This window comes from Carassius auratus, chromosome 7 (assembly GCF_003368295.1).
Source record: "Carassius auratus strain Wakin chromosome 7, ASM336829v1, whole genome shotgun sequence".
Taxonomy (NCBI): domain Eukaryota; kingdom Metazoa; phylum Chordata; class Actinopteri; order Cypriniformes; family Cyprinidae; genus Carassius; species Carassius auratus.
This window is the reverse complement of record NC_039249.1, coordinates 33043826-33054603: the sequence shown is the minus strand read 5'-3', so window position 1 is coordinate 33054603 and position 10778 is coordinate 33043826. Positions and strand designations below refer to the sequence as shown.

At 45.3% G+C, this 10778-nt stretch overlaps 1 protein-coding gene across 44 annotated transcripts in view; it reads left to right on the top strand.

Annotated features, from left to right (window-relative positions):
- The window catches only part of LOC113106534 (receptor-type tyrosine-protein phosphatase delta-like), a 339617-nt gene that overhangs the window by 180045 nt on the left and 148794 nt on the right, over positions 1-10778 (top strand). For all 44 annotated transcript variants that reach the window (XM_026268559.1, XM_026268604.1, XM_026268603.1 and 41 more), the window contains exon 7: positions 1907-1944. The gene's annotated coding sequence lies outside the window, so the exon portion shown is untranslated. The remainder of the gene's footprint in view (positions 1-1906; positions 1945-10778) is intronic.

Here is a 10778-nt window from a genome sequence, read left to right as displayed (position 1 = left end):
ACATTAATGATAAAGTTCTGCTTAGTGCAGCACTTTTAAATTAAAAACAAGTCTTAAACGAACGTGACTCTTATTTTGCAGTGTCTTATCAATTTCCAGTTGTTGATTCAAACAGATGAGGGTTTACAACATATTACAATATGAACCGAGTGTGAGAGTGTTGTATTCATTAGTTCTGAGCCTGTAACAGCACCACTCTTTTCATTTGAATGTGCAGCGCTCACATTTATTCAGAAATATCACCTTAAAAAGTTTCATATTCAGATTAGGCTGTATAGTGATTCCTATATTTACATCTCAAAATGTAATCCCAAAGTGCATTAGTTCACACACATTGATGGTTACTCGCTAATGCAGGTGAATTATTCTTGCACTTAACCAATTAACAAGTTTTTACCGCAGTATTTCACATTGAAATGAACTTCTGCTCTCGACACTGAACACACTGAGACTGGTTAAGCAGAAGCTGATTCTGGACGTGTGTCTGCTTGTGAGCGTAATGGACTTTAAGTGGTGGCAAAGCCTCCAGGGACTCCAGAACCAATGGAGAGAGTGTTGAGGCGTCCTGTGAGGGAAGTGTCTTCAGAGTTTAATGAAGACCCAGGGGACGATACGATGACAGCCAATCGGGAGCTGTGAAACTCCATCAGCCAATCAGGAGCTGTGAAACTCCATCAGCCAATCAGGAGCTGTAAAACTCCATCAACCAATCAGGAGCTGTAAAACTCCATCAGTACTCAATAGTGCTGTCAGGATTGACTGAAGATGAGCAGTGAAGAATTATTGCTGAAAAGGCATGGACACAGACCACGTTTACATGCAGCCAATAACCCGTTCAAAACCGGGATATTAGCAATAACCCGGTCGCGCACGGTCATGTAAACACTGGCAAAAACCCGGATATGCTCATATCCCGGTTTTTAAAAACCGGGATATTATACCTGGGGTACCCCTTTTCTAACCCGAATATTTGGTCTTGTAAACGCGTTTCTTTCGGCATATCCCCATCAAAATGTGTGTTCTGCGCATGTTCTATTCGCAAGGAATCTTGGTCTTTTGAGTCTTTGGATACAGGAAGAAGAATCGGAAATGACGCATATTGCGTCTTACGTCCAGATGCTAACCGTGCGTCGCCGTTTACATCGGGATATTGGCGACTGATTACACATTCCATGTATACAGGAGTAACTCTCTCTGCTCACGCATGTAAACGGGTTATCCCAAATGTTTCACAAACCCGAATAGTGACCTTAACCCGACCATAACCCGAATTTTAACAGCATGTAAACGTAGTCACTGTTATTCTTGCGCCTGACCTTATTGAATATGCATTTGTAGGAGTTTCCCTTTCAGACACAGAATGTATGGCAGGAGAGTATTAAACTGAATCATGAATCACTAACATCTGCTCTTGTCAAATTACTGGTGTTTGTGTTATTATTTAACGCCCAAAAGAAAGCATGTCTTAAGCTATTTTGCGCCTGTGTCGTATAGATTTAATGTTATTTGTTCATATGTTGTCAGTATTTTTGCACTAATACTAATTTTTTATGATGTCTTGAAAGAGAAGAACACAAAACAACAGAAGTATTTCCAGTCTTTACTGTCACTCAAACTCATGTCGTGGCCGTCGAGAGCATCGCTGATCGCTCACAGTGTCAGAGAAATTCACTTAAAATGAATCAGGTTTTCCCCGATTGTCAGCTGTCCAATAATCTCTGACCTTTCGGTTCAATTACTCTCCAAACGAATGTTTCCCACACTGAGCCGCCGCTGATGGTGTGATGAACTTTACAGCGGTGTGTTTCCCTCCGCTGACTGATTCCTGAGATTAGACTGATGGGACGAGCGAGGCGCTTTCGTGTGTGTTTGTGTGGTTTTAAACTGAACTGCTTTTGTTTTTCAGCTCCTGAGTCCTCCGGATCTTCACCAGGGCTTTCAGAGGTAACGTACCGTGTCTTCTGTGTGTGTGCATGTGTAAGCGTGTTCGGCGGCGGCCGACCTGCTGACGGAGGGCAGGTGTAGCGCCTCAGCAGCAGAACCGTCTCACACACACACACACACACACTGTCTAGTTTGCTGATTGTGAAATCATTGTGCTGAGCCTTTGTTCTCTCTAAATCTTGAGCATCCAATCAGAACCGCCGCTGAGCTGTGACTGACAGTGATGAATGCCCGCCCTGATCCAATCAGCTCTGTTAGCACGAGCAAAGCATGCTGGGAGCATCTCGACAGAGTCGCTGGCACGTCATTAATACAAACTCTGAGGAAACAAACAAAGGCAAACTGAAGTGTTTTATCCACCTACAGCACGATCCATCAGTGCAGAGAAACTCGCTCAGACATCAGCTCATTCTTCACATGGCTGGCAGACAGCGTGTGTGTGTGAGTGTGTGTGTGTGTGTGTGTGTGTGTGTTTGGATTGTATCACAAGCTTCTCTCACAATGATTTTGCCTGTGAAGAAAAATGAAAAGCACAGAAAAACAAATCAGAGTCGCAGGAAACATCTGCCAGGTTTCTTTTTATGTGTGATTCCCAAAGCTTGCTTTATTTGCCAGAGCAGCTAAACACTAACTGAACTACATAATAGAAATATTTTCATGTAATTTTATTTTATTTATTTTTTTCTGCAGCACTTCTCAAAACTATAAGCGATATTTGTGGAAAATGTCCATTATAGTTTTGCAGTGAAAACCCGTCAGTGATGATGAAGTACTTATTGAACTAGTGTTAGTGACAGTAATGGTTACTTCTAGATGTTTCCTGACATCAGCTGTTTAGTCAAAAAAAAAAAACCTTTAATAAGTCCACTGGTAAATCAGGCATTATGTGGACTAGCAAATATGCACCCCATATTTCAATATATGGAGTATATATAGTAGTTAAATGCTAATAAATAAATATAAACAACAACAAAAAAAAACTTGAATTTTATGTTGTACTTAATATAAATGAGTCATTCATGTAAATATTGATAAAACCAATTATCGGTCAATTTCTAAAATTGTCTCCCATTTCCTGGGGTTAACTTAACCTGTTAAACATCATAAGACATTTACCAAGCTGTTCACATTGAGAAATAAATCAGCAGCTGTACCATGAAGCCGGTTTAGCTGGCTAGCCCGGTAAGATTCAGTTTAGTCTCTCTATATTTTCATATGTATAAACTACACAGATAGAGCAAGATCATTTATTTTATTTGTCCTCCATTTTTCATATGAAATTTAAATTTGTCATATTCTTGTAACGACAGATAAAAGAGGAGGAAGCAATTGCAGGCAATCAGATGTTGTTTATTGATAAAGAGTGTCCAGAGTGTTGGCAATGGCAAGGAAGGTCTACGGTGGCGTGAGAAGAGTGGGATGGTGAAGTCAGCGGTGCAGGTGAAGGTGGTCAATGGTTGGAACCAGGAACAGACCGGAACACTGACACGCGGACGACAACACGAATCCAAACCAGCACACAAACACGGAGGACGGTAATCCAGCTAGTGCATGGAGACATAAGAGAGGATCTGACAACAGAGAGAGAGCGAGGTGAGTATAAGTAGCAGAGGTATGATGACGATCAGCTGGAGCGAGACAATCAACACCCAGGTGATGACAATCAACTAAACGAGCACATGGAGACAACGTAAGTACAAAAACAATAACAAAACATGACACGGAGGAAACACTGGATTTCCTACCGTGACAGTACCCTCTCCCCTAGGACGTCACCTGACGTTCCCAGCCTGCTTTACCTGTAGATTGTAATCATCTATAAGGTGGTGATCCAATATGTCCCGAGCAGGAACCCAGCTCCTCTCCTCCGGACCGTAACCTTCCCAATCCACCAAGTACTGAAAACCGCGTCCCCTCCGTCTAGAGTCCAGAATACGATTAACCAAATAGGTGGTTTCCCCATTAACGAGACGAGGCGGGGGGGGAACCGGAGCAGGCGGATTAAGACGGGAAGAAATCACCGATTTAATTTTGGAGACGTGGAACACGGGATGAATCCTCCTGTACGCCGGAGGAAGGCTAAGACGCACGGTTACCGGATTAATAATCTTGGTAATAGAAAACGGGCCAATAAATTTGGGAGCAAGTTTGTTAGAAACGGACCGCATAGGAATATTCTGGGTAGAAAGCCACACTCTTTGACCGACGACGTAACGGGGAGGCTTCGACCGGTGGCGATCGGCCTTAGCCTTGGTGCGCGACCTAGCCTGGAGCAGAGCTCTGCGAGCTCTGGTCCAGGTGCGGTGACACCTCTGGACTAATGCGTGTGCGGAGGGGACCGAAACCTCGGATTCCGTACTGACAAAATTAGGTGGTTGGTACCCTAAACTACACTTAAATGGAGACATGCCCGTAGATGACACTGGCAAAGAATTGTGTGCGTACTCCACAACTGAGAGTTGCTGACACCAGGACGAAGGATTATTGGAAACCAAACATCGCAAAACCCTCTCGACATCCTGATTGGCTCGTTCGGTTTGACCATTGCTCTGGGGATGGAACCCGGAAGAAAGACTAACAGTCGCTCCTAACAATTTACAAAATTCTCGCCAAAATTTGGACACAAATTGGGGACCCCTGTCAGAAACCACGTCTGTCGGGAGGCCATGTATGCGGAAGACGTGGTCAATGACAGCTACCGCTGTTTCCTTGGCTGAAGGTAATTTGGGCAAGGGAATAAAATGAGTCGCCTTCGAGAACCGGTCCACTACGGTTAAAATCACCGTATTGCCTTTAGAGGGCGGGAGGGCGGTGATAAAATCTAGCGAAATGTGGGACCAGGGTCTTGAAGGGACAGACAGCGGTAAGAGTAACCCATCTGGAGGTCGATTGGAAGTCTTACCAATAGCGCAAACTGAACAAGCCAAGACGAAATCGTGGACGTCACGAGCCATACCAGGCCACCAAAATCGTTGCTTGACCAGAAATCTAGTTCTACTAACCCCTGGGTGACAAGCAACACTGGAACAATGACCCCACTGGAGAACGTCTGACCGTAACCTCTCCGGCACAAACAATCGGTTCGGTGGGCAACGAGCCGGGGGCGTTACCCCTTCTAAGGCGATTAACACCTTCGATTCGACCTCCCACCTGAGCGCGGAGATAATGATGGTCCCCGGTAAAATGGGCTCGGGAGTAGCAGTACGATCGGAACGCTCAAAAAGACGGGATAAAGCATCGGGTTTGATGTTTTTGGAACCCGGCCGGTAAGAAAGTGTAAAATCGAAACGACCGAAAAACAATGCCCACCGAGCCTGCCTGGAGTTAAGTCTTTTGGCGGTTCTAATGTATTCGAGATTCTTATGGTCCGTCCATACAATGAAAGGTACACCCGACCCCTCAAGCCAGTGACGCCATTCTTCCAGTGCAAGTTTGACTGCCAACAACTCTCGATTGCCAATGTCATAATTAACTTCTGCAGGAGATAAACGGTGAGAATAATACGCGCACGGATGCACCTTTCCGTCTGAGGATGCGCGTTGGGATAACACTGCTCCTACCCCCACCTCTGACGCGTCGACCTCCACTATGAATTGACGTGAGCGATCAGGGGTGACGAGAATGGGAGCTGAAACAAAGCAGCTTTTCAGTTTGGCAAACGCAGTCTCAGCTGCGTCTGACCACCTGAACGTCAAACTAGGGGAGGTCAAGGCGGTCAGAGGAGCGGCTAGTTGGCTGAAATTGCGAATGAAACGCCGGTAAAAATTGGCGAACCCCAGAAATCTCTGCAGGGCCTTGCGAGACTCTGGGGATGGCCAATTTACCACAGCCTTAACCTTCTCAGGATCCATGCGAACACCCTCAGTCGAAATGATGTGTCCTAGAAAAGAAACAGACTGTGCATGAAAAACGCATTTCTCCGCCTTGACAAACAATCCATTCTCTAGCAACCGCAGAAGCACTCGTCGTACGTGTTGCACGTGTTCCTGGAGAGACGAAGAAAAAATCAATATGTCATCCAGGTAAACATATATGAACAGATCGACCATGTCTCGCAACACGTCATTAACGAGTGCTTGAAAGACTGCCGGCGAGTTGGTTAGCCCGAACGGCATAACGCAGTACTCAAAATGGCCTCTAGGGGTGTTAAAGGCAGTCTTCCACTCATCCCCCTCCCTGATGCGGACCAAATGATAAGCATTACGTAAGTCCAATTTAGTGAAAACGGACGCTCCCTGCAACCTCTCAAAAGCTGAAGACATAAGCGGCAAAGGATAGGTATTCTTTACCGTTATGTTGTTCAGCCCTCGGTAGTCAATGCAAGGTCGCAAGGATCCGTCCTTCTTTCCCACAAAAAAGAACCCCGCCCCCGCTGGAGAAGAGGAAGGGCGGATAAACCCCGTTGCTAGAGAACTGGATATATATTTCTCCATGGCCGCCGTTTCTGGAACAGACAAAGAATATAACTTGCCCTTAGGCGGAGAAGTACCTGGCAATAACTCTATCGCACAGTCATAGGGACGATGAGGAGGAAGAGAATCAGCACGAGACTTACTGAACACCTCCTTCAGGTCGTGGTACTCCGCGGGCACGCTAGCCAAATCCACTGCTTCCCCCTGAAACACAGACTCAGAAACATTAACACCAGCAGACAAAAGACAAGACAAATGACATTCCTCGCTCCAGCTAACCACAGATCCAAGGCGCCAATTGATGCTGGGGTTGTGTTTCTGAAGCCAGGTGTGACCGAGAACGATGGGGGATTGAGGTGAGTCCGTAATGTAAAATGATATCTCCTCAGTATGATTGCCAGATGTGGTGAGGGAAACAGGTAAGGTGGTCTGAGTGATGACTGGTAGTCTGTGTCCATTGAGAGCAAAGGGTGCAATGGGGTGTTTGAGGGAGGTGAGAGGAATGTTAAGCTTACTAGCGAACTGGAAGTCCATGAAATTACCCTCTGCCCCAGAATCCAACAAGGCGTGATGCTCGAGTGCGTGGGTGGACCACCGTAGACTCACCGGAAGGAGTGTCGATGTAGATGAGGTCTTTCTGGCAGAGATCCCACCCGATAGTAGCCTCCGTCTTACTATCGGGCTTGGTCTTTTACCGGACAACGCTGGATGTGATGTTCTTGACTGCCGCAGTATAAACATAGTCCCAGGGATCTCCGCCTGATCCTCTCCTCCCGGGAGAGCCGAGCTCGCCCCACCTGCATGGGTTCAAGATCTCCCGGTGGGCTGACCGCAACATCTGAGCGCTGATACTGAGCCTCCGGTCTGTTCGCGAGAACTGCTCTCCCCCTCCGTCTGGTGGCTTGATCGAGTCGATTCTCCACTCTGATGGTTAGGTCAATCAGACTGTTGAGAGAAGTGGGGAGCTCGACGGCGCGGATCTCCTGTTGGATGCGGTCAGCCAACCCATGCAGGAAGTGATCCCACTGCGCCTCCTCGTTCCACTTACACTCCGCCGCCAGGGTGCGGAACTCAATCGAATAATCGGAAACGGACCTTTCCCCCTGACGTAGGTCCGTGAGAAGCCAAGCCGCTTCCCTCCCGGCGGCGGAGCGGTCGAAGACCCGTCTCATCTCTTCCGAAAGTGCGTGGAACGAGGCACAGCAGCTGTCTTGGTTCTCCCACACCGCCGTCCCCCAGAGGGCAGCCCTTCCCGTAAGTAGAGATAAGACGAATGCCACCTTCATTTCCTCGGTGTAGAACGTGCGGGGCTGCAGGGCGAAGTGCAGAGAACAATGAGACAGAAATGATCGACAGAACTCTGGCTCACCCGCATATTTCTCCGGGATGGGGAGGCGTGGTTCGGGCTGGGAAATCCCCCCGGAGACGATCGGCGGTGTGGGTGGCGTGGGAGGCGCAGCGGGTGACGATTGTTGTTGTTGTTGCGTCTGGAGAACGAGCTCGGACACCTTCGTCACCATTGCTTGGAAGGCTCGACCCATCTCATCTATCGCCTTGTCTTGGCGATCCATACGACCCACAGCTCGTTGCAGAAATTCTTCGAGATGAGATGGGGAGCGATCGCCTGCTGCTTCCATGATGGTCAGATCCTACTGTAACGACAGATAAAAGAGGAGGAAGCAATTGCAGGCAATCAGATGTTGTTTATTGATAAAGAGTGTCCAGAGTGTTGGCAATGGCAAGGAAGGTCTACGGTGGCGTGAGAAGAGTGGGATGGTGAAGTCAGCGGTGCAGGTGAAGGTGGTCAATGGTTGGAACCAGGAACAGACCGGAACACTGACACGCGGACGACAACACGAATCCAAACCAGCACACAAACACGGAGGACGGTAATCCAGCTAGTGCATGGAGACATAAGAGAGGATCTGACAACAGAGAGAGAGCGAGGTGAGTATAAGTAGCAGAGGTATGATGACGATCAGCTGGAGCGAGACAATCAACACCCAGGTGATGACAATCAACTAAACGAGCACATGGAGACAACGTAAGTACAAAAACAATAACAAAACATGACACGGAGGAAACACTGGATTTCCTACCGTGACAATTCTTCAATCTCTTAACCTTTGGCAAAACCTTTAACTTTTAGTTTTGAATCTCGCTGGGTCTCTCGCCAGAAGTAAATCAAACTTGCTTTCTGTTGGAAGGCTTGTGATTGGCTGTTCGCCAGTGATGTCACACATTCATGTGCACGCACTCCACAAACTCAGGATCAAAACCTGAGTTTACAAAGAAAGTTGATGAACAGCATCATGGTACCAACAAAGCCGGATTGGAGAGTTTGATTTTGTCAACTCAAAACTAATCCTGTAACTCCTAATCCTGTAAGACCCCTGCTCTGGGGTGGGTTATGTTCTGGTTTAGAGAACTCAAACTGACATTTGATCAATCAGCTTCAAGCTAAGTGACACATCTCTGATACAATAAAGCCACTCCCCCCGTTTCTCTTAATCCAAATTAAAGGACGCTACTTAGCAAAACATTGTTAAAGATAAAATTGTCTGATTTTATAGATAATTCTTCTTTATAATATTATTAATAATTTTATATGATTGTTATGATTATTATACCCTTAATACATTACACAAGCTAGCTTAGTTTAATAGTAATTATTAAGCTTTTATTTTAAATTAATATACAAATATGAATAAAATGCAATATAAATGTTTTAGAATCAGAAGCTTTAAACAAGTCTACATATGAGCTTATATTTTAAAATGTTTTATACCTATAAATATTATTAACTCTACAAACTAACGTTACAGCTTTTACTTGCACTTATATGGCAAGATGTTTTCTTTAAGTTTTCCTCTTTGATTGATAGATTGTTTCATCTTGTAAATCTGTTTAAATTCTTCATATTGTTTGATCTTTGACTCTATCACAAGAAGTGAGTCACAGTATCAAGGCGTGTGATTGGCTGTTCATTACTGATGTCACACGTTTATCTACACATGCTCCATTAACTCGTGGGATTGGTTTAGGTAGATTTAGTTATAGTTAGGTTCAAGTTAGATTTAGTCATGGTTAGGTTTAGTTATACCTGTGTATGAGACGTCCTGATTAATCTAGTGAATTAAGAGAAAGAGAGAGAGTGTTATGACCTCCAGGCATCATTAGTAGATCTCTCTGCTCCGTCAGCTCATGTTAGACACCACACACACTCTATGCCATGTGTTGTACTCCATATGAGACTACAGTACTCTTGACCTCTGAATGTCTGTAATCGCTTTCTCAAACACACGCCTTACTTCGGCGAGAGGGATGTTTGTGTAGTTACAGCATTGACCTTGGACCCTCTGACCTTTGACCCCGCAGGCTGTGAAATAGGCTTCATGTGTGTGTTTCTGTGTCTCTCTGATAAAGCTCTGCATTCATGTCACTATGATTCAGATCAGATTGTTTGGTTTTTGATCTGAAAGCGTGTGTTTGCGGAGCAGAAATCGGGTGATTGTTCGGGCTGTGAGTTCAGCTTCCCCCTCAATAGGCCCAATTTATGTTTTAATTACTGGGATTCACCCAGCCAGAGTTCACACACACACACACACACACACACTCACAAGCTGGTGGTGGGGTTGTTGTCGTATTACTGAATTATAATGTGGTGTAAGCGTTCTTCCTGCTGGAGTGAGATGAGCTGTTTAATACCTGCTGCAAGACTTTATTAATGAGGCTTTAATCTGACCAGCACGTTTGTGACGCCGAGCTCATAAATATCATTGACAGCCGTGATTAGACCTCATCAATACAGCCTATAACTCTCAGTGCAATTAACAGAACCAACCTGTGTGTGTGTGTGTGTGTGTGTGCGTGTGTGTGTGTGTGTATGTGTGTGTTCTGCTTTTGTTGCACACTGTATTCACTCATGAAGTCATCAAACTGACTCAAACACACTAAGACACACAGCACAGGTGAGTTAGATACTTCAAGTGTTTTCTCTGATTGTGAAAAGAGCAGGTGTAAATGCCCGGATTTCATTTGATTGCTCAAACCATATCAGAATGTATTTGATCTTGAAATGAGTTGATAATGAATTAAATGCAGTGCTCATCTGTTGCTTTCGTTGAGGCAAACTCCTTTAAATTTGCATATAGCATGGAAGTGAAGACCTTATTTATATCCATTTTGCAAAGACACATTGATGTGGCCAAGTGTAAATGGAAATGTTTTAACAAATCATATAGCCATCCAATCAGAGAAAACGCATGAAGTGACCAGCTCTAAACAGGCCCATAGAGAACTATACTTGAGAAATACAGCTCATATCATAAATTAACTAATATAATGGTGAAGTGTTTATTTATTTGCAGTTAGCAGTGTGACGTCCTGAAGGCAGCTGGGGTTAGTGTCTGTATGAAGTGG